This window comes from Cupressus sempervirens, chromosome 8, assembly GCF_028749045.1.
Source record: "Cupressus sempervirens isolate cs-2001-9-10 chromosome 8, ASM2874904v1, whole genome shotgun sequence".
In the NCBI taxonomy this organism is placed as follows: Eukaryota; Viridiplantae; Streptophyta; class Pinopsida; order Cupressales; family Cupressaceae; genus Cupressus; species Cupressus sempervirens.
Genome location: NC_143125.1, coordinates 849,070,441 through 849,093,037, shown reverse-complemented (window position 1 = coordinate 849,093,037; position 22,597 = coordinate 849,070,441).

Below are 22,597 nucleotides of genomic sequence, written 5' to 3'. Positions count from 1 at the left end.
GGACACATCCCACAAAATTGCATAAGAACACATTTTAGTGGAAACTACAGTAGATGGTTGAGTCAAACTACATGCTTCAGTTGTTTGAAGATTGGACATATCAACAAGAATTTCCCAACAAGGTCAAAGGCACCCAACTCAAAGTTCAACAAAAGAAAAGGGAAGGTAGATGTTGAACACATTAAAGGAAAGATGAATAAAACATGGAAGAAGAAAAATGGAGGTAGTACATCCAACGAAGGGATCACTTCACCCAAAAGGTCAAGTGGTCACACCTCATCCAACTAAGAAAAAGAAGGTATGTGGAGCTAATATACAAAGCTTTATCATACATCAGTTCCAAGACAAGTAAGTACTGAAAAGGAAAGATCAATATGAATAGAGATGAAAAGTTAAAAATTCAAGTTTTTACAAGTGTTGTCGAGTTACCTTTAGATGTCAAGTAAAATCTTAGTACATGCTGAGTTTTTTTCCAAATTCAGTAGAAGCTGAATGATTAGTTGTGGCCAAGTTAGGAGTGGATGCCGAGTGAAGGGAAATTTTAGTTGAATTTGAGTAAGGGAAACTCTAATAAATTTTGAGTGTTTCAAAATCAATGGAAGTCAAGTAAAGTAGAAATTTTTAAGGAGCTGAGTGGACAGTTGTAAATGTACTAAGCATTAAATTCTATGAAACAAGGGTATATGTTCGCATTTTGAATCATTTTTTACCATCACGAACAAAGAGAAAAAAAGACAAGAAGATTGTAAAACTATTTCTATGCAGTGTTTTGAGCATTTGAGTAGATATCTATAAAGATTCAACACATTTTCTTCGAATCCAAGGTATTTATACTAGTGTCGAGCTACACAGTTTCAAAATTTCTTCATGTTTAAACCCTAGTTCGAAGAAATGGCCTTCTAGAAACCTCAGGAGAAAGAGTCATTTGAAGTTCAATTAGTGTCAAATGAAGGTAAGAAACCTAGTTTTCAACCTATCCTTGAAGTTTCCTATAAGAATGACCCAATCAGAGCCCTATCCATAATTCCTCCTAAGGTAGTAATGGCACAAGATGTTAGGAGATGTTATAAGGGTAAGATAGGTTTTATTGGAGACATGGAAATTAGAGAGGCATATAAAAAATTGTGTGAAAATGGAGTCTTGAAGGAAGAATACCAAATCACTGAGAGGAAGGGCTTAACCCATACCCTAGAGTTCCCTACTATTTTTAAGACCGAATGGATCAGAATTGTGTTGAGTAGGATTCATGATGGCAATTTGTGGTTAGAAGATGGGCTAGTCAAAACATCAAAAAGGATTGTTCGTAGGGTAATAGGGTATCCAACCCTAGATCAGCCTAAGACCTTAAGGAGTGACTCTAAGGAAGCTATTGAGAAGAATACTACAGCCAAATGAAACAAGAGAGGAATGACCATAGATACCATTAAGGATCCTCTTGTTGATTTTGCTATCAAAGTCATATCCCAAATGTTTTATCAATCAAGCAAACTCAATAGTGTTCCATGTATTGCAGTGGATGTTAGTTATAAACTTGTTAAAAAGGATCATGCCTATGATCTAGTAGAATTGCAATTATAGCAAATGAATCAAAAATTGGGAGCTATAAGAAGAACAAAGGGAGCCCAATGTAAATTTGGTGCAATTTTGATATGTATATTCTTCTATGTGTAGAATGAATTCCCATCTATTGGAAAATTTAGCTGGAAAAAAAATAGGTCCATTGTAGCCCAGGTGAATGAATATATTGAAAAATGAGGGCAAATTTTGAGACACTCATGACTAGTTATTTTGAAGATTTCAAGAATTCAATGAAACAAAGACTTAGTATTCTAATCTCACTTGTGGAGAAGCACACGAATGACATTTTATTTCTTGTTGATATTGACTACACTTACATTCAAGTAGCCATACCAAGGGTAAGATGGCTTAGACCACTTGGGTATGAGATAAACATTAATGAGGCATCTCCATCAATAACAACATTGTTAGCTAATGAAGTAGATAAGAGTGCCCCACATTTTGGCACATACAATGTGGTGAGATCCAAAGTGGATATGAAACTAAAGAATGCTTCAAGACTAAAGAAAAAGGATAAATTAGTAAAGAAGCTCAAAGCTAAATTTGGAGAAGGGGCTACAGAGGAGGAAGAAGATGATGAAGAGGCAAATGATGATGAAGAGGAATAGGGACAAGGACCACTAGCATTATCCCAAGGCATGGGTGAGGATTCTGAAGAAGAAGGTGCCAAGGAAAAAGAGGAAGCACCTAAGGTAGAGCTCAAAAAGAGGAAAGCACAAAAGTAGCCTGCTACACAACCTAAAGCCAAGAAGAAAACAGCCAAGGCAAGCCTAGAAAAGCCTACCACAAGGGTAGATACAAGAGCTACAACAAAGGTAGCCAAAGAATAAGAAAAGAAGAAAGCTACAGAATAGGAAGGGTCAGCAGAGAAAAAGAGAAGAAAATATGTAGCACCTCCAGAATCAGATGAGGAGAGGACAGAGTCTGATGATAATGAACAATTCAAAGTGGTAGAAGAATCAATTTACACTATGATGGCCAAGTTCAAGAATACTCCACTTGAAATAGATAATACTATGCCTAAGGAGCTATATGCAATTGTAGAGAATAAATGACATTATTGCCTGAATATGGAGAAAGAAATAAGGGAGTTAATATTGGCTCGTGTGATGCCTAACCTCACTAAAGGTCAAATAAGAAAGGAAAGACTAAAGGTCAAATAACCAATGCAAGTAAGAAGCATGAGAGAAAAATTTCACCCAAATACAGAGCCTTTAGTATTTTTCAAAAAAAATTAGAAGATGTTGTGATTTATGACCTCCAAATAGTTAAGGAAGGACAAGAAGATCCATTTGAGGGAAGGAATGATGATGAGGAAGAAGAGGAAAATGAAAAGGAGGAAGAAGGAGAGAAAGAAAAGGAAGAAGTTATAGTGGAGAAGGAAACACAAAAGGGTGATATGGCAATAGCTAAAGAGCAACAACAGGAATAGAGTGTACAAGACACACAACTGCCACCACCTAGTCCTCCACATGCAATACCCACACCTAAAAAGACAATAACTATGAAGGATGTTCTTGACACTTCTGATCAGAACATTAACCCATTGACTACAGAGGATCTTAGAAAGATCCTTCACCAGACTACTTTCCAAGCACAATTGTGCACCAATCCAATCTTGGTGAGTGTAGAGGAACTACAGAAGGTAGTAGCTGAGATAACAAAGGAGAAGGTGACTAGTGGACAACCACAAGAACAACCAACACAAGATGCATTTGCTAAGGTTGACACCACAGTCACAATGACTTCAATTGCCGAGGAGCAAGCAAAGAAGCAAATAGGATAGAAGGATACCTCTGATCCTATAACATAAAGTCGAGGTTCACCTCCTCAAATAACTATAATTGACCAAGGTAGAACTGAAGAGGACAAAGAAGAGGAGAAGACCCCTAAAGAAAAAGAACAAGAGGCAATACAAACATTGGTCAATTTGCCTACCACAGGGACTCCTACTGGAACAACATAGTAGTCGAGCACTGATGTAGTACCTTTGCAAATATCAGCACCAAGCTTGAGCTCTACCAAGGTAGCAAGGGTACTTCAGTATGGAGACCCTGCACTTGATGAGAAGATAGTCATACCATGCTATGACCACAAAACAATGAACATAGAGCAGATCAATGAAGTGCAAGAGGCATTAGAGAAGAAGAAGAAGTAAGAGATACTCAAGAATGAGTATAGGCAAACGCAAGCATTGATAGAAATTAAAGACATCTTTCTTGATGCTTTTAGCTTGTAGGTACCTGAAGAGACAAAGCTCATCATGGATCAATTATCCAACATAGTGGACCAGGTACAAAATAAAGACCTAGACACCAATGTTAAATTGCTTGAATGGTCTAAAAAGAAATTCCAGATGAAGGTAAACAAGAAACTATCTGGTGAAATAGCACTTTCTCAGGTGGAGCTGGCTAAAAAGGTTGAAAAGGTGAAAGCAGTACTTGAGAATATATTCTTACTATACTCCAAATTGTGTGATTCATCATGCTTCACACAAGAGACCAGCTAGAGGATATTAAGCTTGGAACGGAACCTTGAATTTTCTAGCATGCAGCTACCAAAGGATCTAACTCAAAGTGAGAAGCATTTTGCTGTAACACTTCACACCCAGAAGGAATTAGTTGTACCCATAGGAGATGAGGCTAACACCAAGGCCAACTTGATACAAATCCAGTCTACCGTAACCCTTCACATGGAATTTTTGCATAAAGAAATGGCCTATGCATAGAATGTTTTGAAGAAAGATCCCAATCTTTCTACATTGGAAGGCTTGGGACACCTTGCAGCAAAGATAGCCATCAATCTTAAAGCACTAGAAATTGCATTAGACAATTGGGATGCTGCTCTAAAGATCATTATGGAGGTAAATAAATCTTTTTTGGCTAAGTGTTCCATTCATTCATAGAAGCCTTTTCCATAAGTGTCAAAAAGGGGGGAGATTTAATGAATTGGGGGGAGATAATAAAATTTTGAGTTTTGAGGAGAGATAAGGAGACAAAGCCAAAAGGATACAAAACCTGCAAGGGAAGATGTGTAAAAGGGGGAGTAAAAATAGAGCAAACAAGGGAAGGAAAAGGAAAAGATAAAGAGTATCGGCATGAAACAAATCTAGCATAAGGAATTTTGGATACAGAAATGGCATGTTAGCTCAGGGGGGGTTACAAGTTTTTGAGGTATATAGTCTTCTACAAAATTTTGAACAAGTTTGAGAAAATTTGTACATAGGCCAAACAAGATGTATATTGTACTTATAGAAATCATATTCATAATGTTTAGCTAAGTGTTTTTGACACTCATGTCAAAGGGAGAGATTGTTGATCTCAGATTGGTTTTGACAATTCAGTGTCAACACACTTACGAAATTTTTAAGTTGATGTCAAGTACAATATAGATGTCGAGCTACAGTATGTGTCAAGACAGAAGTTCAACAGGTGTCAAGTTATTCAAGTGCCAAGTGACAATAGATTTTGAGCCAATATAGGAGCCCAAGCGAACTATATGTGCTGAGCAAAGTATAGGAGTTGAATAAGACAGAATTCTTATATGTGTCAAGCATTAGCAATCAGTAAGTGTCATGTAACACAGAATCAACATATGAGTTTGTGCCTTCACAAACTCAGATGTAAACCATTTTTGAGCTAACTCAATATGAATCTCAAAGGATCTAAAAGATAAGATCGAATCTATTACATTCCCTATGCAATCAGCATGCAACCAATCAGAAAAATGGAGAAAGCATGCAACCAATAGGAAAAGTGTAAAGAATTGAGTGGGAAAAGAATGATGAATCTCGATTGTAGATTCATACCCAACCCTAACTTTCTAAGCCTTTATAAGGAGGTTGAAACCCCATAATTTAGTGGCTAGATGGAAGAGTAAAAGGTCATGTGGGTATGCATGAGCGAATGCTAGCAAAGTTTTAAGGGTTATAAAGACATAGAGGAAGAACAACATTGTAGAATCATGTTGGTCAAGAATAGAGCATCAATACTATGAACAGAGTTATATCTGATCAAGAAGGATTAGATCAGATTTAACAGAACAAGGATCTAGAATCAACAATTGAATATTGTAAGTCATTAGGTCAACACAGTCTACTATACTTTCTAAACATTATATTAGGATAATGAAAATCCTATGAAGATAGGTTCTCTTAACAACTATTCTTTAGAACCTTTAACAAGGTGATAAATCCTTTAAAATGGTAACATTCCAAGTGAGTGTTTGTAAATCCTTTAACTAGGTCACTTTTAATAGGGTGCAAAGCCTTTAACAGGGCAGGCCTTTCACAGGGTAGACCATTGTTGATGCTCAAACTTTGTAACCTTAATTAGTTGCATATTGTTGTAGTGATAATTTGTGGGTGCCATCCCCACCCCAATTTTACCTTCTCATTTTGGAGGGTTTCTAGGTGACCAAAATCTTGTGTTATCTTTTTCATGCATGTCTTTACTTTCATGTTAATTAGATGTGTTAGATGCATGTGAATAATCTCAGATAAAAGTTTTAGAGGTTAAAGTTTGTTACTTCTAATTCATCCTCCCTCTCAGAAGTAAATCTTCCCACTTGTAAATTCCAACAAATATCCCATCTACGAAAAGAGATCTAATAAATAAATAATAATATTAAAATAATTATAAATATGAAATATGAAATTAGATAAATAATAACTAAATTCAATATATATTATAATTAGATAAGTATAAGATGTAAACTTATTTAATTAAGACATATCTATTAAATCCTAAAGATGTGACCATTCGAGAATGGATCATGAAAGAGATATAAAACGAAGTGCACAGTGAATAGGAGGCAGGGAATGGACAAAGAGGGAAAAGTAAAGAAAAGAAAACCCATGGACATCATAGTGGAGAGATGATATAGGTGGTATCTTCAAGTCAACATATTTATAGAGCCATAAGAAGTAAAATATGCAGTCATCGGAAGGAGTTACACATTAATGTACAATAAACCCTTGTGATATATGCATTGAACTATTCTTCTAGCATAGCCAATGATAAGAAGGCATATTAGTGGATAAGGTAGACACCCAAGCATCTAAGCTTGGAAGACAAGAATCATTTACAAGGAATTGGGTTGCAACTGAAGCTCACATCATCACATTGAAACTGATTATTTCACAATTATACAATTTGAATCTATGTTGGAGATAAGATAAGAAAAGATCATTGAATCATAAATGCAATCAGCGATAAGGAGTTTGAAGGGTTGTTACAATCAACAATCAAAGTGAATTAGTCAATATTATCAAATTTAATAAAATAATTATAACTTAGATTGTACTCTCATATCTAATTGTATGCTACAAATGACCATCCTATTGATGTTTTTTATTTGACTCACATAAGTTTTAAATGCAAGCTCAGAGATGTCAGATTTGTTTTGGGAGAAGAAAATAACATTATCGTCTTAGACAATAATAAAAACATATCTGTGATTAAGAATAGTTATATACAAGCTAATAAGAACATAGATTGGAATCAAGATAAGGGGAACCTCAAGCAAGTCACATACATAATACTCTCAACTAGCTACTATTCACAAGAGACCCACAGAACATACACAGTCAATACTACAATCATTTGAAACTCATATATTCATATTGGACTCAACATTCAATTATCACAAAAATATCTATGAGATAATAGTCCAGTCAACATTCCCAATTGGAGAAAAATATAAGGAAGGCTACTAGAGAATACATATATAAAAGAATATCAATTTTGAAACTGTATAATTTAGTCAGAGAACATATAGGAGAGGGTATAGTAAGTAAGGTGTGTGAAATTTAAATCCAAATAAACAATTTGTGGAATCAAATCAAATTGGAAAGGAGGGATACAATATAATCTTTATTCATAAGCTCACATAGAGGGAGATAAGAGACAAACTGTCATTTAAAGGAGTATACATGCACCATTGTCAAATAATCCTTTGATGGATATTGTAGAGTAGTTCATCAATGGCAACACTCAACCTGCCAATTATATCACTAAGTATAATTTAGAAATAATAATTAGCTTCATCACAATACAAAAGATTGTGAATATTTGAAGCATGTCTAGAATGATCAAGAAACAACATTAGGCAATTGAGGAAAAACTTCCAACATATTTTACAACCATATCAATAATAACAAGGTTCACCCAATAATTTTTGTATAGTAAAGATGAAAATTGCAATTATAAAAGATAATATTGACAAATGATATCCATTATCTAAGGGTGATCAATCATAAATAAGTGTAATCCATTGCCATCCATCTAAGGTTTACAATGATCTTGTGTTACAAAAAGATCTTGACATTGGAAAAGAAGTCGTGGAAAGGTTATTACTTATAATCATCTTGTGACCTAGTCGAGGGATATTCCATTAAATGTAATATTCTCATTAAACACCTTAGTGTTGGGGATATAAGAGGAATAACTAAAAGAGGAGGGGTGAATCAGTTACTGTTAAAATAAATCCTAGATCCCTTAGATGTCAGTACAAAATAAAGTTTGAGAACTGAATACTGTTGATGCTCAGTGAACACACATAAAATGTTGCAACTCGGTAAGTACTGATTATGCAAATCTTTAAGTGCTATCTATGATTACCCTTATTTAACTTAGTTGCAAACACATAAAATAAAATATCATGAACACATTTGACACTAGGATTTAACATGGAAACCCAATTTGGGAAAAACCACCAATTGCAACTAGTTATTGTTTCTGAAACAAAGAGGAATATATGTGTGCTTGGTCTTGTGGTCTGTACATTTATATTTCTAATTTGGAAGGATATCAAGTCCTTTTACTTTTTTTTTAGATGCAGTCTTGTATTACTACGCTGAATGTGATGTATGCAGTCTTGCGGTCATGTACTCACATTTTTTGCATAAAGATATTTATAGCTCTCTCTCTCTCTCTCTCTCTCTCTCTCTCTCTCTCTCTCTCTCTCTCTCTCTCTCTCTCTCTCTCTCTCTCTCTCTCTCTCTCTCCTGTAATATGAAAGATTGGTTAGGTAGTCCTGTGACTGCTTATTTTTCTTTTTCTTTCTATTCAGTTTATAAATCTAGCAATTGTACTCATCCTATGTCTATGGATGAATGTCAAAAAACCTTAGTACCTTCAAGTTAAAGGTATATCCTATCATTAAATTCATTACAAATCTGTAAATGAGAGAGTTGTACCTCTTAATTCATAAGATAGTTATCAATGATAACTAATCCAACTGTTAGTGTGTTTTGTCCTTCCTAATTAGGCATGTTGAGTCCTCATTTATGTTTCTATCTAAAGGAAAAAAAAATTTACTAACACATACATACATACATATACATATACATATACATATACAAATATAGATACAAATATAGATACAGATACAGATATAGATACAGATATAGATACAGATATAGATACAGATACAGATATAGATACAGATATAGATATAGATACAAATACAGATACAGATACAAATGCATATATAGACACAAATACATATACATATGCATATGCATACACATACACATATGCACGCACGCACGCGCGCGCGCACACACACACACACACAAACATACATATACATATGCACTCACACAAACCCACATATCTTGACTCATTACTATATTAATTTCTCTAATATTTACATTATATACACACATGCGTGCATGCACACATGTCTTCAATAGTTTTGACTCATACATACACACACATACATACACACACACACACACACATACATACACACATATATATACATGCGTGCACAGACACACACATATACACACACATATACATATGCACATACACATACATATATGAATATGTATGTGTATATATATACATAGATGAACACACACACACACACACACACACACACACACACACACACATCTTGACTCATTACTATATTAATTTCTCTAATATTTACATTTTATACATACTCGCGCACACACACATATACACACATCTTCAATAGTTTTGACTCAGTGTATTTATCTGACTTAAGCTAAAAAATATAAACAATTCCTAAATATAACTTTAACAACTAAAGGCATATCCTGCACTTGAATGCATTAGGTCAAAACAAAATGTCAACAATATAATCATTTTGAAAGAAGAACATAAGTCAATGGAACCAAAAGGATGGGATATCAATTTTGATGATTGTGGGTAGATATTGAATGAGGACTTTGGTCTTCTCCAAAGGACATCAATGAAAAAATTTGAAGAATATAATATCAGAGCCACGTTATGCAACATTGGACATTAATGGGTCCATGAACAAATGAACAATTTACCTTAACTAAAGTGAAACTTTTACGAACTCATCTTTCAAGATAGTGGACTATATGAGTAAGTTGATTTGGAAACCTAACAAATATGGGCTAAGTGGTCTTAAATGATTAATGGTCTTGAATTAACGACACAAAGACATAATAGTATAGTAAAGAAAAATAATATTTTATCGCAAGAGATAATATGTTCTCCTAAGAATATTTAGCCATAATAAGGATATTTTCTTGTAGAGAAAATTAAGTTTTTGACCTTAATAAGTTATGTTATTCAATCGTAATGCTTATATTTTGAAAAATTTAACAAGTTAAAATGTGAGTAAGTAGAATTAGTGTAAGTGTGTCTAACTAAGTTCTTAAATAACACAAGAATGAGAAAAATTGTATATCACCCCTCAATAGTCATAAGATCTAAGTGGAGCATGAACTTGTTATGCATAAAGGGAGTTTTAAGGCATACCAAGGTTTATGACCTATTCCACAATAACATATCCTTAAGTTAAAAGGGAGGAATCTTCATGAACTCAATTTTGATTCCTATGGATTAGCATAAAACTCTTAATCTGAATCAAAATATATATATATAGAAGAAAATCATTAGAACACAAATAACATGCAGATTTAACGTGCTTCACTATGTCCACCTACACAGTCATCCAAAACCTTCTTATTATCTAGTGATTATAGTACAAACCCTCATAGCTCAATGTCGTTGTAAGAAAAACCTATCTCATTATACATTGCATTGTCACACAATCCCTAACCCTAAGCTATCTTATATATAGGGTTACAATGAGCCTATCTAAATAAGGTGCAATAAAATAGGGGTGGAAAAAAAATTTTCAAACCCCAAAAATTATGAAGCATGTATAGTACTTCTCCAATCAGACACCACAAAAAAAACTAACATATCTATCATGAATTCTTAATTAAAACCTATTTCTCAAGGAATTCATCTTTTCACCTCAAATGGTGCTTGTTAGGGAAGTGTGCTAGAAGCATCTCATGGTCCTTCTAGTCAAGACCCCTTTAGTATCATATTCCAAGGTGTGTGATACAAACCTTGATTCCTTTTTGTATAGCCAAAGGGTCATTTATATAATTGGTGTAGACTCTCCACCCAGACAACTTAAGCGGTTCTTGATAATAATAGGTAGAAAGTTAAGCAACCATAGCTAATTGTAGAATGAGCTCCTAGACTTAATAACCCATTGACAATAAGAGTTGGATCACACTTCCACCTATTGTGACAAATGATTGAAAAATACAAGAGATTTTACTTTGTATACCATCAATTTCTAACATAGCTATAAGACACCCTTCTTCATCTCTCCATTGGGAAACCTTGGTATAGTTGCATCACCCTTGAAATTTCAATTTGATGTGAATTATTTTTGACACATTTTCCAACTCTATGGAGTATTCATTTTATTGATTTTTATTATAATCCCATTTCCCTAGGGACATCGTTATTTTATTTTGAAAATTTACCATTGTGGCCACGTGCGTTTGTTTTTATTTTGGATTTAAGTTATTTATGAGGTAGTCTCATGTGAATATTGTTCATAAGTGTGTTGTACTATATTTTATGAAACGACCATACCAAGGGGTATTCTTGATCATCTATGCAAGAAATTGAGACACCATAAGATTGTTTTGTAATAAGATATGAAGCTTTCAGACAAGGTTCCTAAAACACCATCCCTTCTCATTTTGTAAATAGAAAATTATTCATATGCAAAAAGAGCATAGAATTAGATTTTTCTTCTTTGACTTGTTACCAGATGACCATACGCCATGTTAAGGACCCTAAGTAAGAGCATTAGAAGTCGTAAAATATTTAATGGTCATTTGAACTATTATGTTTAAGTAAGACAATGTGAGTGTTTCAATAACATATAGGACTATGGCAATAGAGAACTAGTAGAATGATCAAAGTAAGAGTAAAGAACTTGGAGTAGAAACTGTGTGATACAAATTTTGGCCAAATAGCTAATAATTATGCCAAATAAGATAGTACACAATGACCTAGTTGTACAATAAGACTCAACCAAGAATATAACATAGTGACAACCTAGTGTCTGCGTTGGACGGATAGTAAATCAAACTAGATATTTAACCAAAACAATAGAATTATTGGAATACTGCCAGAAAAAAAAACAACCCCATCAAGGGAAGAAAACCATCATCAAAAGCTAAATTTGTGACTACAATCATAAAACTTAGACAGTGACTAGGAGAATAAATAACTCGAGATGGTAAAGAATAAAATTAGTCTATTAATAGTGAATATAGGAACATTGAAAGGAAATAATTACCAAGCACAGGGTTGTGTGTATAGGAATAAGAATTACCAAGAGAATGAATGACCAAAGTAAGGTTAACAAAGAAAGAAGAAAAAATAACACCGTATGTGAAATAAGTAGGTTAACAGTGCTATCGGTTGGTAAATAGGAATGATATCAATTGAACAAGAATAAGAAAATCGGTAATAAGAACCCATAAACATGAATGATCTGACCTGACAAATCGAGATTGCATTATGTGAGATTGAGCTTCAAATAAAATACTATCATCATTATATTCTTAAACCCCAAGAGATTGTGTGAACATTTGCAAGCCTTAATAACTTTAAGAAAACTCTCATTCCAAGTAAAGGATCATGTAAGGGATACTTATGTCAGGAAATTGAGGATTGTGGTAGGTACACCAATGGTTGCATGATAAATAATTAGTGAAATTATGAAATAATCCATCTTATGAGGATTTATCCATACCAAGGAGGATCCTTGACAAACCATCTAGAGAATTAGTGCACTCTTTAAACCTTCTTGTTATGCATTGCAAAGCTACTAGACAAGATCCGTAAGATACCACCCTTTTTCTATGTTGTAAATATGAAGAATGGTCAAACTCCTTGAAAATTCTATTAACACAGATATAGATTGTATCTTAGACTTGTTGAGACTATAGGCAAACACTACATTAAGAACCTTAAGTAAGGGCATAGAAATTTATCAGTTAGACCTTGGTAAGGAAAAGATTGGTTTATTACCACCAATAAGTAGAAGACTTAAGTTGGGCCAAATGTTGTAAATGCAACATAGACAAGATCATAGTACTTACTCCCTATTGATGAACTCCAGGAGGAGGTTCATGCCTGGGGGGGGAGGATGTGAGGCCTCACCCGATCCACCATAGTATAGATGACATGATTACATTATGATACTTCCAATTTCATGTTTTGATATACTTTGAGACTATAGGGTTATGTTATTTTAATATCTTCTTTTTAATGATCTATGCATTAGGACCTAATGATTCCATTTCATGTTCTAAATTATTGCAATTGCTTTAATAGAAACTGAATTTGTAGAAATGCTGGAAATGTCAAATTATAATGTTAGTGTTAAAGGATAGATTTTGATATGTAGATAAATGTCAATTGGATTATGATGATTTGTGATATGCATATTTGATTATGATGATTTATGATATGTAAATTTTTGACATTCTAACACTTTGAATGATTAGGAAAGGAAATTTAATTGAATTATGTTAATACAGGTTTTGTAACATTTGAAATTATATGTATTTATGATATGTGTTTTATACAACCTCATTGGATTACTGATACTTGAGTTAAGTGTACAGGAAGAGGAACCATGAAAATTTAGGGGGGAAACAAGATCCAAACCTATGTGAACACAATTTAACCAAGGTGAATCTTTGGAAGATTCAAAAGCCTCATTGTGAAAGTATTTTTCTTCATAAATGTAAGGTTTCTTGCTTGTAGAGATGTTTAATCATAAAGATGCATTAGGAGTATTTCATGGTAAGGTGAATGTGTTTTTATGTGTCACTTGACACTTGTGAACTTTGTGTGTGATTGACATGTCATTTTAGGTTTTAATATGGTGGCAATTTACCCTAAAACTAATTACCCTGTTAATAAGTAATTAAACCCACTTGACAAGGGAAGGATGAATCTCAATCATAAGAAATCCGAATTTGGACTTGACTAGGGTTTTGAGGGGTCATTAAGTGGTCCCAAGGTGTCCTTTATGTTAAAATAAGTTAGCCATATGATAGTATATCAAGTTAAGAACATAAGTTTGATCATGTGAGTGCCTAGACAGCCTAGGCAGCCCCTTTAGCCATGCATTCTTCCATCAATTCGAATTTGGAGTTGTCATATGTGTCTTTTCCCATGTTCCCACTAAGTCAAAAAAAAAATTTAGACAAGACACGTTTGTAAGAGGAAGTGGCTTAGTGTTTTTGGCTAAAAATAGATAGTGGGAAGGCCGTATTAGAGGGTCTTGGACAAACTAGTGGGTTGTTCACCCACTCTCTAATTTTAGAGATAGTTAGATTTTGGAGGGAGACTAAGGGAGCTCTACTACAACTATCATTACCCTAGCTTGGACCAAGGTTGGTGTTTCAAACTATGTTTCATTTTTCTTCTTGAAGTATTGCAAAGTAGATCTGCAAGTATGAGGAATGTGTCAATGGAGTATGCATTGTAGTGAGAATCTTGCATTATGGATTTTTGATATTGTGTTGTGGCAATGTGAAAATGTATTGTGTTCTTAAAGATTTCTTGGTTTTTCCTCCTTGATTTTGTTTTCTTGTTTGGATTGGAATGTGAATGTGATCATGGGTGTGAGGGCTTCACTCACCCTTTTGGGAAGGGAAAAGAAGTCCAGGGTGAAGGGTATAGTTGGGCTTGAAACATAGTTGAAGACCTTGGAGTATGGGCTCCATTGTATGTCATTTTCATACATATCTTGCTTTGGGAGTGATAAAGGAAAAATGGTGAAGAATGGAAGTTAATGAAGTATGGGTCTCAAGGAAGCTATAGTTGTTGGTAGTGTGTTTGGAGGATGTTCATGGAAGCCCCAAAAGGGCATGATATTTTGTTGATTTGTGAAGCCCTGAAAGGGAATGATATTTTGTTGATTTATGAAGGCTCGAAAAGGCATGAAAGTTTTATATTGTAGATATGATATGATATGGAAAACCTCCTTTGAAAAGCACATTTTCACCCTATGTTCAAGGTTCCATTGGTGAAGCTTTGTGAAATACCTTGGGATGGGATTTTTTTAAGTGTTGTAATGTGATGTTCATGCATTTGTAAGACTAGAATGAAACCCGGTTTGGATCTTTGTTTCCCTTGCTCGATGAGTGGCTTCATAGAAGCCTAGGATGGGAGGTGAGCCTCTATGATTCATGGTAATAATGAAGAATTTTTCCTTCAATTGGTGAAGCAAAATATGTGACATTGTGTGAAGTATTTGGGAGGATAAATTTTTCCTTCAAGTCATCTTGTATTGAGTTGTGATAACAATATCTCCATTGTTGTTCTATGTAATGTGTTGTAAATGAGGTATTCATTTGAATGTATACTATTGTGAATATAGTCTTGTGAAAGTGATAAGTAAATTTGGGATATGATCATAAGTATTTGTTGTATGACTTAAAGTTATTCATTAAAATAGGAGGATTGACTTATCATAGAAGATTTAATGTTATAGTTGTATTAAAATGCACGGATTTCACTTATCATAATAGGCATAGATGAAAAGAAAATGAGATTCATCACAATAGTCATTATTTTGATACTTATAGACTGATTTGGTTAAGTTCATGGGTGATCTTGTTCAATAGTATTGCAAGGGTTGGTTTCATAGTTGCAAGTGATTAATATGTGCAAATTCTTCAATTTGAAATATTAGTTTTAAAATTAATCTAATAGACTCCAATAGAGTTTCATTTGGTGAAATTATCGGAATGTTAGTATTGAACTCTATAACATAAGCAAATAGTATGACATCATACTTTAGGTAAGGAAAATAATCTAGGTATAAGTTATTACACGAGTATACATGAACAAACAAACAAAATCTGGAAGTGAGCATTTTGCTCTCTGGATTTTGTATGGGGTGAGGAAAAAATACCCCACTATCAAATGAAAGCCATTAAGAAATTGAGGAATATTCCTGAGAATCCTCATAATGAGAAATCAATAAGATAATAAAAGCTCTTAAAGACAAGACCTAAACAATCATTATTAAATATATATATATAGCTATATATGATATGCATGTGAGGAATCATGATAGTAATGTACCTAATGAAATAACTTAGCACTTCACGTTGAAGATAAATAAGTAAATAAACAAGAACATATATATTTTATAAACAAGAAAAGAGGCCCTTTAGGCCGACCACCCTCTCTCCACATGCTTCACTCCTCCCTCGAGGAAAATAGGGAGAGTACGGGTAACCACAACCCCGCCACCACATTGGCTTATTTTCATTTAATCACGTGCTCACTATTCTACCTAAATCCTTGAGAAAGGGAGACCAAGACATGGCAGATGCTTGGTACTTGACTCTTGGTGGAATTCTTAGCTAATGGAGAGGTTTAGGATGTAAACAATAATTAATAATTAAATATAATGCTTGTTCATGGAATTTGGATGGACACGTGGTTAAAGGGTTAGGAAGATATAACACATATGACTACAAATATCGAACAATAAAAGAAGAGGTTTCTTTTGGAGAAGTGACTTGCAAAAATAATTCAAAAAGGTAAATAGATATTCCTAGCAGCCTCCACTTTTTAGTTTGAACATATAGATAGATAGATAAAAATTTAATGTCCACGAGGCTAAAAATAGCCTATGGGACAGCAAGACAACTCAAGCAGACTTAAGAAGCACTGTTCGCTTCTTGTGTAGGATGATGATGAGTCCATCCAATTGCTCAATGTACTCTTCATTGAATAGGTTATGCCAAGAACTGTCACATATAGTATCTACAAATTTATCTTTGCTACTCTTGTAGGCCTCACATTCTAAAATAAAGTGTTGTTCAATTTTCACATTCCCAGAATTGCAAAATCTACAAATTCTCTCTTCCCAAGCCTCCTTTGGCCTCTTACAATGCCCAATATAAAACATTGGATTCGAGTTTCTTGAAAAAAACAAAATTCCCTCTTTATGTGCTCGTTAATTGAAATCATTGACCATAAACGCTTTTCAATAAAAAAAAATCCCAATATATACTAAATTGTTCTTCCATGATATGATATGATATGATAGATTTTAATGACGTCCATGAGACTAAAGTAGTCTATGGGACCCATGCAATCACCCTCCCAAGTCAGGAGCGAAACTAGTCAGTTGCAAAGTTTTGGTTAACTTGTCTCTCCTTCTCTTAAGTTTGATAATCAAATCCATTGTTCTCTTCACTTGATCTTCCTCGAATAAATAGTTGAAGTCCTTGTTCTATAGTATTTTTGTATAATCAGATCTAATGTCATTGTAAGCTAGGCACTCCTTGACAAAGTATTGCTCTATCTCAACTGTTCCCATATTACAGAATAAACATGTTTTGTCTGCCCACTCTGCCTTTGGAACTTGCCATATACTAGTTTCACATCGCAGCTGATGTGAACTAGTTCTAAGTTGTGTCATCAACATTTTTTCTCTCTAGTCAATAGGTGCTCTTATATAGGCCTTTTAATCATGACTAGAAGTGGGATTAAATTCTTTAATGTAATAATATTTTTTGTGCCCTATGTGTCTTGTCCACAGAATATTGCAAAATTTTTCATTGACAAACTTCTTTATTTCTTTAATGTTATCCAGGAAAGTTTGGATGTTGATATCCCATTTTTGGCATCCATTTGTCATTTTGCTTCATCCATGTGCTTTTCTACCTCACAAGTTTTTCCTCTATGACCAACTTGGGCCAACGATGTGTTTCCAGACCTTGGGTTTTCTTTAAAAGCTTAGCATCTAGACCAATGCGACGGCTTCTAATGGAAAGGAACCCACCTCCACCAAAAGGATTTTATACGAAACTGTGGTCTTGACTTTAAGATTGCATGTGATGAAGTGTTTTTGAATTCTTTCTACTTGCTGCCATTTCTGTTCGGACACACTACCGCCCCACATTTCACATCCGTATAGAATAACTGAAGTGACTAGCAAACCAAAAAGAGTTTTCATGGTCGTCCAATCCCATAATTCTGTGTTCATGCACTTGTTTTGTAAAGAGTATAACGCCTTCCAGCCCCCTTGGATCCTTTTTTATCTGCAAGTATCCCAATTGAGTTTGTTATGAAAATTGATGCCCAAGTATTTGTACTCTTCCATTATGCCATAGCAAATGCTTAGTATTATATTTTGAGTAGTGATTTGGAGGCACGTAATTTATAGAAAGGTGGAAAAATAGTTGTAGTTAGTAAATAGTGTCAGTATGGTAGTTAGTAATTAATGTTGGTTATGTTCATTAATTAATTAGTGTGCTAATAGATAATAAAATAAATGGCTTTATGAAATTTATATAAGTGAGGAGTATTATTTAAATTGTAAGTAATCTATATGACTTAGCTAGTAGATTTAGATTTGGTGATTGGTTAGTAAATGTAGTATGAGAATTATAACTAATGAGTCATGTAAGTTGGGGTTAAATTTAGTAAATTATATATATATATAACCTACTAATTAAATTATAGCTGATGTCTTCAAGGTCTAGAAGTATGGTATATATATATATATATATATATATATATATATATATATATATATATATATATATATATATATATATATATATATATATATATATATATATATATATATATATATATATATATATATATATATATATATATATATATATATATATATATATATATATATATATATATATATATATATATATATATGATGTAACATATTTTATAATCAACCTACCCCACAATCTATGATTAATGATCTTAGTACGGTACACATATATGCAGATGTGTAGATGTCATTGATGATTCATCCATTGTAAAACTTGTAATATGTTCGGATTTTAACATCATTAGAACATGGGGAATCACTATGATAAGATTCGATAGTGTTCCTCTTGTTATTCGAGTATCCATCGGGTATGGTCACTATGTCTTAAGATCACCTTTGGGTCATCAGTTTGAATACAAGATTCCACGTCAGTGGGTTATCTATTATCTCACTTATATGTTTTTGTATAGCATAGAATGTTACAAGGAAATCGAAACAAATTATAAAGTACTTCCACAATCCAACAAGACATGTATACAATCACCACTATTGGATCTAGATGCAAATGCTATAGCAATTCAACTTAGAATGGTTGTGCCTTAAGAAGTAGGATATCGATCTTGACCTAAGTATGAATGCCCTTGTGGTAACATTACTATCAGAATTGGATCGGATTAGGAGTGATTCATTAAGCATGCTAGTGCAAGCATTACTATTGTTAAGTAAAGTAAATTTAATAATAATAATTTTATTAATTTAAAAAAAAAATGTAGTTGTGTTTGCCTTGGAAATTTTGGGCATGACATATAAATATAAAATTTAGTAAGATAGAAAAATAAATTATCAAGTTGAAGGCTAAATTAAAAATGAGAAAATAAAATGAAGTAAAGTAAAAATAGACAAGCTGATGAAATAATTGATCTAGGACTACAAGTTGAAAAAGGTAATTTGGTATAGATTAATGTTATTTGTGAGAATTTCAATGCGTTAAGTGCATTAATTTGTGATGAAAGAGCATACCAATTTATATTAACTTAATTAATCAATCTTGAACATAAATAAATGAAAGTGGGAGGAAATACATCTCCATGAAATCACATGAGGCAAGCCCTAGACTCATATGGACAAATCCCAAAAAATTGATAAAAACCAAAGAAAAGTCACATGGGCCTAGCTCAAAAATAACATATACTAATAAAAAGGTTGAAGCCCTAAAAAGAGAAATCCTCAAGAATCTAAGGAAGTAGCCAAAGGAGGTGGAGAGTTGGGTTCAGCCTTCTTCCCCCAACTTGACAATTGAGTCAGTTCAGGGTGTGGCATAGTCCAATTATCATCATATTCTTCTTCATTCTCATCGTCTTCCTGTAGCGGGGTTATTGCTAGCACTAAGCTGGGGAAGGCCTTTGGAAGAAGAGGGCCAAACCAAATGCATGGCCTTAGCAAGACAACCTATAGAATGAAGGCAAGCCCAAGGATCACCAATGATGAGAGGGCATCTTGAGGGGGTTCTTGAAGGTGGGGTGACATTCTAGAACCATGTGGTAAAAATTGGTCTTGAATAACTTACCCCATGTTTTCATTCATGGGAAGTGAAATAATTGATAGAAGCAAATACCTTCAGGTGAATCCTAGCTGCTGCATTGAGAGAATTTCCCCAAGGCTAGAGAAATTCCTACGAATGTGCCACCTGGAGGAAACCTTATCTTCTTGGACCTTGATTTGAAGCATCACATTATTACAAATACAAGCTTTAGCAAAAATGGATACATTAGTATCAATAATGGTTCTTGAAAAAAATACTACATTTATATCTTTCCATATTGCAAATAGAATATTCAATTTAAAAGTTTGACAAAGTTGTAGGAAAGGGAAAGGAAGGGAAATACTATTACCAAGAAGAACCATTTTCTAGAAGAACATGGAAAGATGAAATGGCAAGAAAAAATCATGTTTCCAAACCCAATAATTCTAAGCTTGATGGAAAAAACCAAAATAGATGAAGAAAGGACTTAGGTTGATTACAAAATAACAACGAGGATCTAGGATACCCAAATGGTGAAGACAAGAATCCAAATGTAAGCCTTGAAATAGAATATACCAAACAAAATACTATAAAAAATGTATTTTATGAAATACTACACCATTAATGCCTTCCACTTGTCCTTCAAGTAATCTTAGTAGGACTATATCATGGCTGGTAATATTTAGAAGAGAATAATCTCAAAGATGCACCTTCCCACTATAATATTATTCATATGTTGTAAACAAGCATTTATGTGAGGTCATTTGTAAATATGAACTAGAGTCTACTAATTATGCACCATGAGAGTAGCTACTTGACAACATTTCAAAAACAACACTATTTTTTCTAGAAGTATTACGTGGATGTACACGGTAGGAATGTGTATTCATGAAACCTTACTGTAGAAAGAAAATGGATTGATGACAAACTATACTAGACCCAAGATATCATCAACAGAATGTAATCTCTACAAGTGTCTCATGTCTCCCTAACTACAACTACTAAAATAGCTCTCAGACCAACATCTTAGTGACAGTTCTAGAATGGGATTGTGCTAAAAATACAGATCTACAATGAAAAGTGCAAGATCTATGACTAAAATGCAGATTATAAGTGAAATACAACTCCTAGAAATGCTCTTGAAATAATCATGCTATGAACTAAGTATGCAAAAATGAAGCTAAATGATACAAAATGATGTTAAATGACACAAAATGATGCTAACAATGCTATGAAATTTCTACAATGAAAATGCTAAAACAATGAGTCTAAATATGCCTAGAGTGTAGATGCATAAAAACTTGGGTCCCTTGCCTCTTAGATTTCCCTCCTATTTATAGGATTTCAGAAGGGGTTGGGGTAAGAACCGGGATTTTCACTTTTGACTGGCAGGTGAAAGTGAAACTCAAAATATCTCATAAGAGGCTAGGAGGAAGAGTCCAACAGACTTGGTTTTGAGGATAATATGAAGATTTTTCAAATTCTTTTAAATGGTAAAAGGGAGATTTTCTATCTTGTGAGGATAAAATGATTTTATTAATTTAATAAATGATTTATTTTCAACACTTTGTCTTTTTCCTTCCTCCCTTTTTGAATTTTATTTTATGAATTTGAATTGTTTTCTTCCTCTTTTAAAGTTGATTTAGGTTTTGACAATTTGATAGGTGATTAATGACCTGATGTGATTTTTGTTTTGAAAGTGTGTTGTGTTTCTTCTGATTTTGTCTTTAATTTGGACCTTATTGATCAGAATTGCATGATTTAAGTCTTTGCCAATTTTTGGGTGTCTACAAATGCCCCTCTTTGAGGTAATGTGTGAAGCATATTAGTTCAAATACTATCTTGATTTTTTGATTTTAGGTCAAATTCTAATGACTGGATGTCTGTTTGGTGATATTTAGTCCTTTCATCTTTATCATGGTCTCTGTCTGTCGATCGCTTCATGTTTGATCATTGATGATTTGATGATTTGATTGTCGTTGATTTGATGATTCGATTGCAATGTTGATTTGGTGTTGCAATGATTTTTCTTGGATATCCTAGTTTTGATGTTTGAAAATTTTTGGCTCGGGTAAGACGTTTTTGATATTTCAAAAAAAATTAATGCCCCAGGTTGGATGAGCTTGGATGCCCTAATTTGATACAAATCTATTGCCCCCTCAGAAATAAAATTGGAAGAAAGTAAGAAAATGTGAAATTTGAGTAGTTTCCAATTTTATTTCTAACATGGTAAGAGATTTGTGGGAAAGTTAGAATGGTTTGATATAATACCCAAGTCGACTTTGGTGAACAAAAAGGTGCCAAGAGGGGGTAAATAATTCAAAAAGGTGATATAAATGCACTTGAGGAGGTTAAATAGGTCAAAAAGACCTTTTACCCTTGTCATTTTCACTTTTGGCTTTTACATTTGGTGGTTCCATTATGTGAGCATAGATTTGAGAGGGGTCATCGGTATGAGCATCCAGTAGACTATGGTGCCCCAGTAAGTTGTCCAGATCCTCTTCATTTGAAATTTATCATTTTTACCTATATTTTGTGAGTTTTTGCATGGATTTGTAGGGTAGATGTGTTGATTTTAGGGATTTAGCACATTTGAAGGTTCTTTTAGTGCATTTG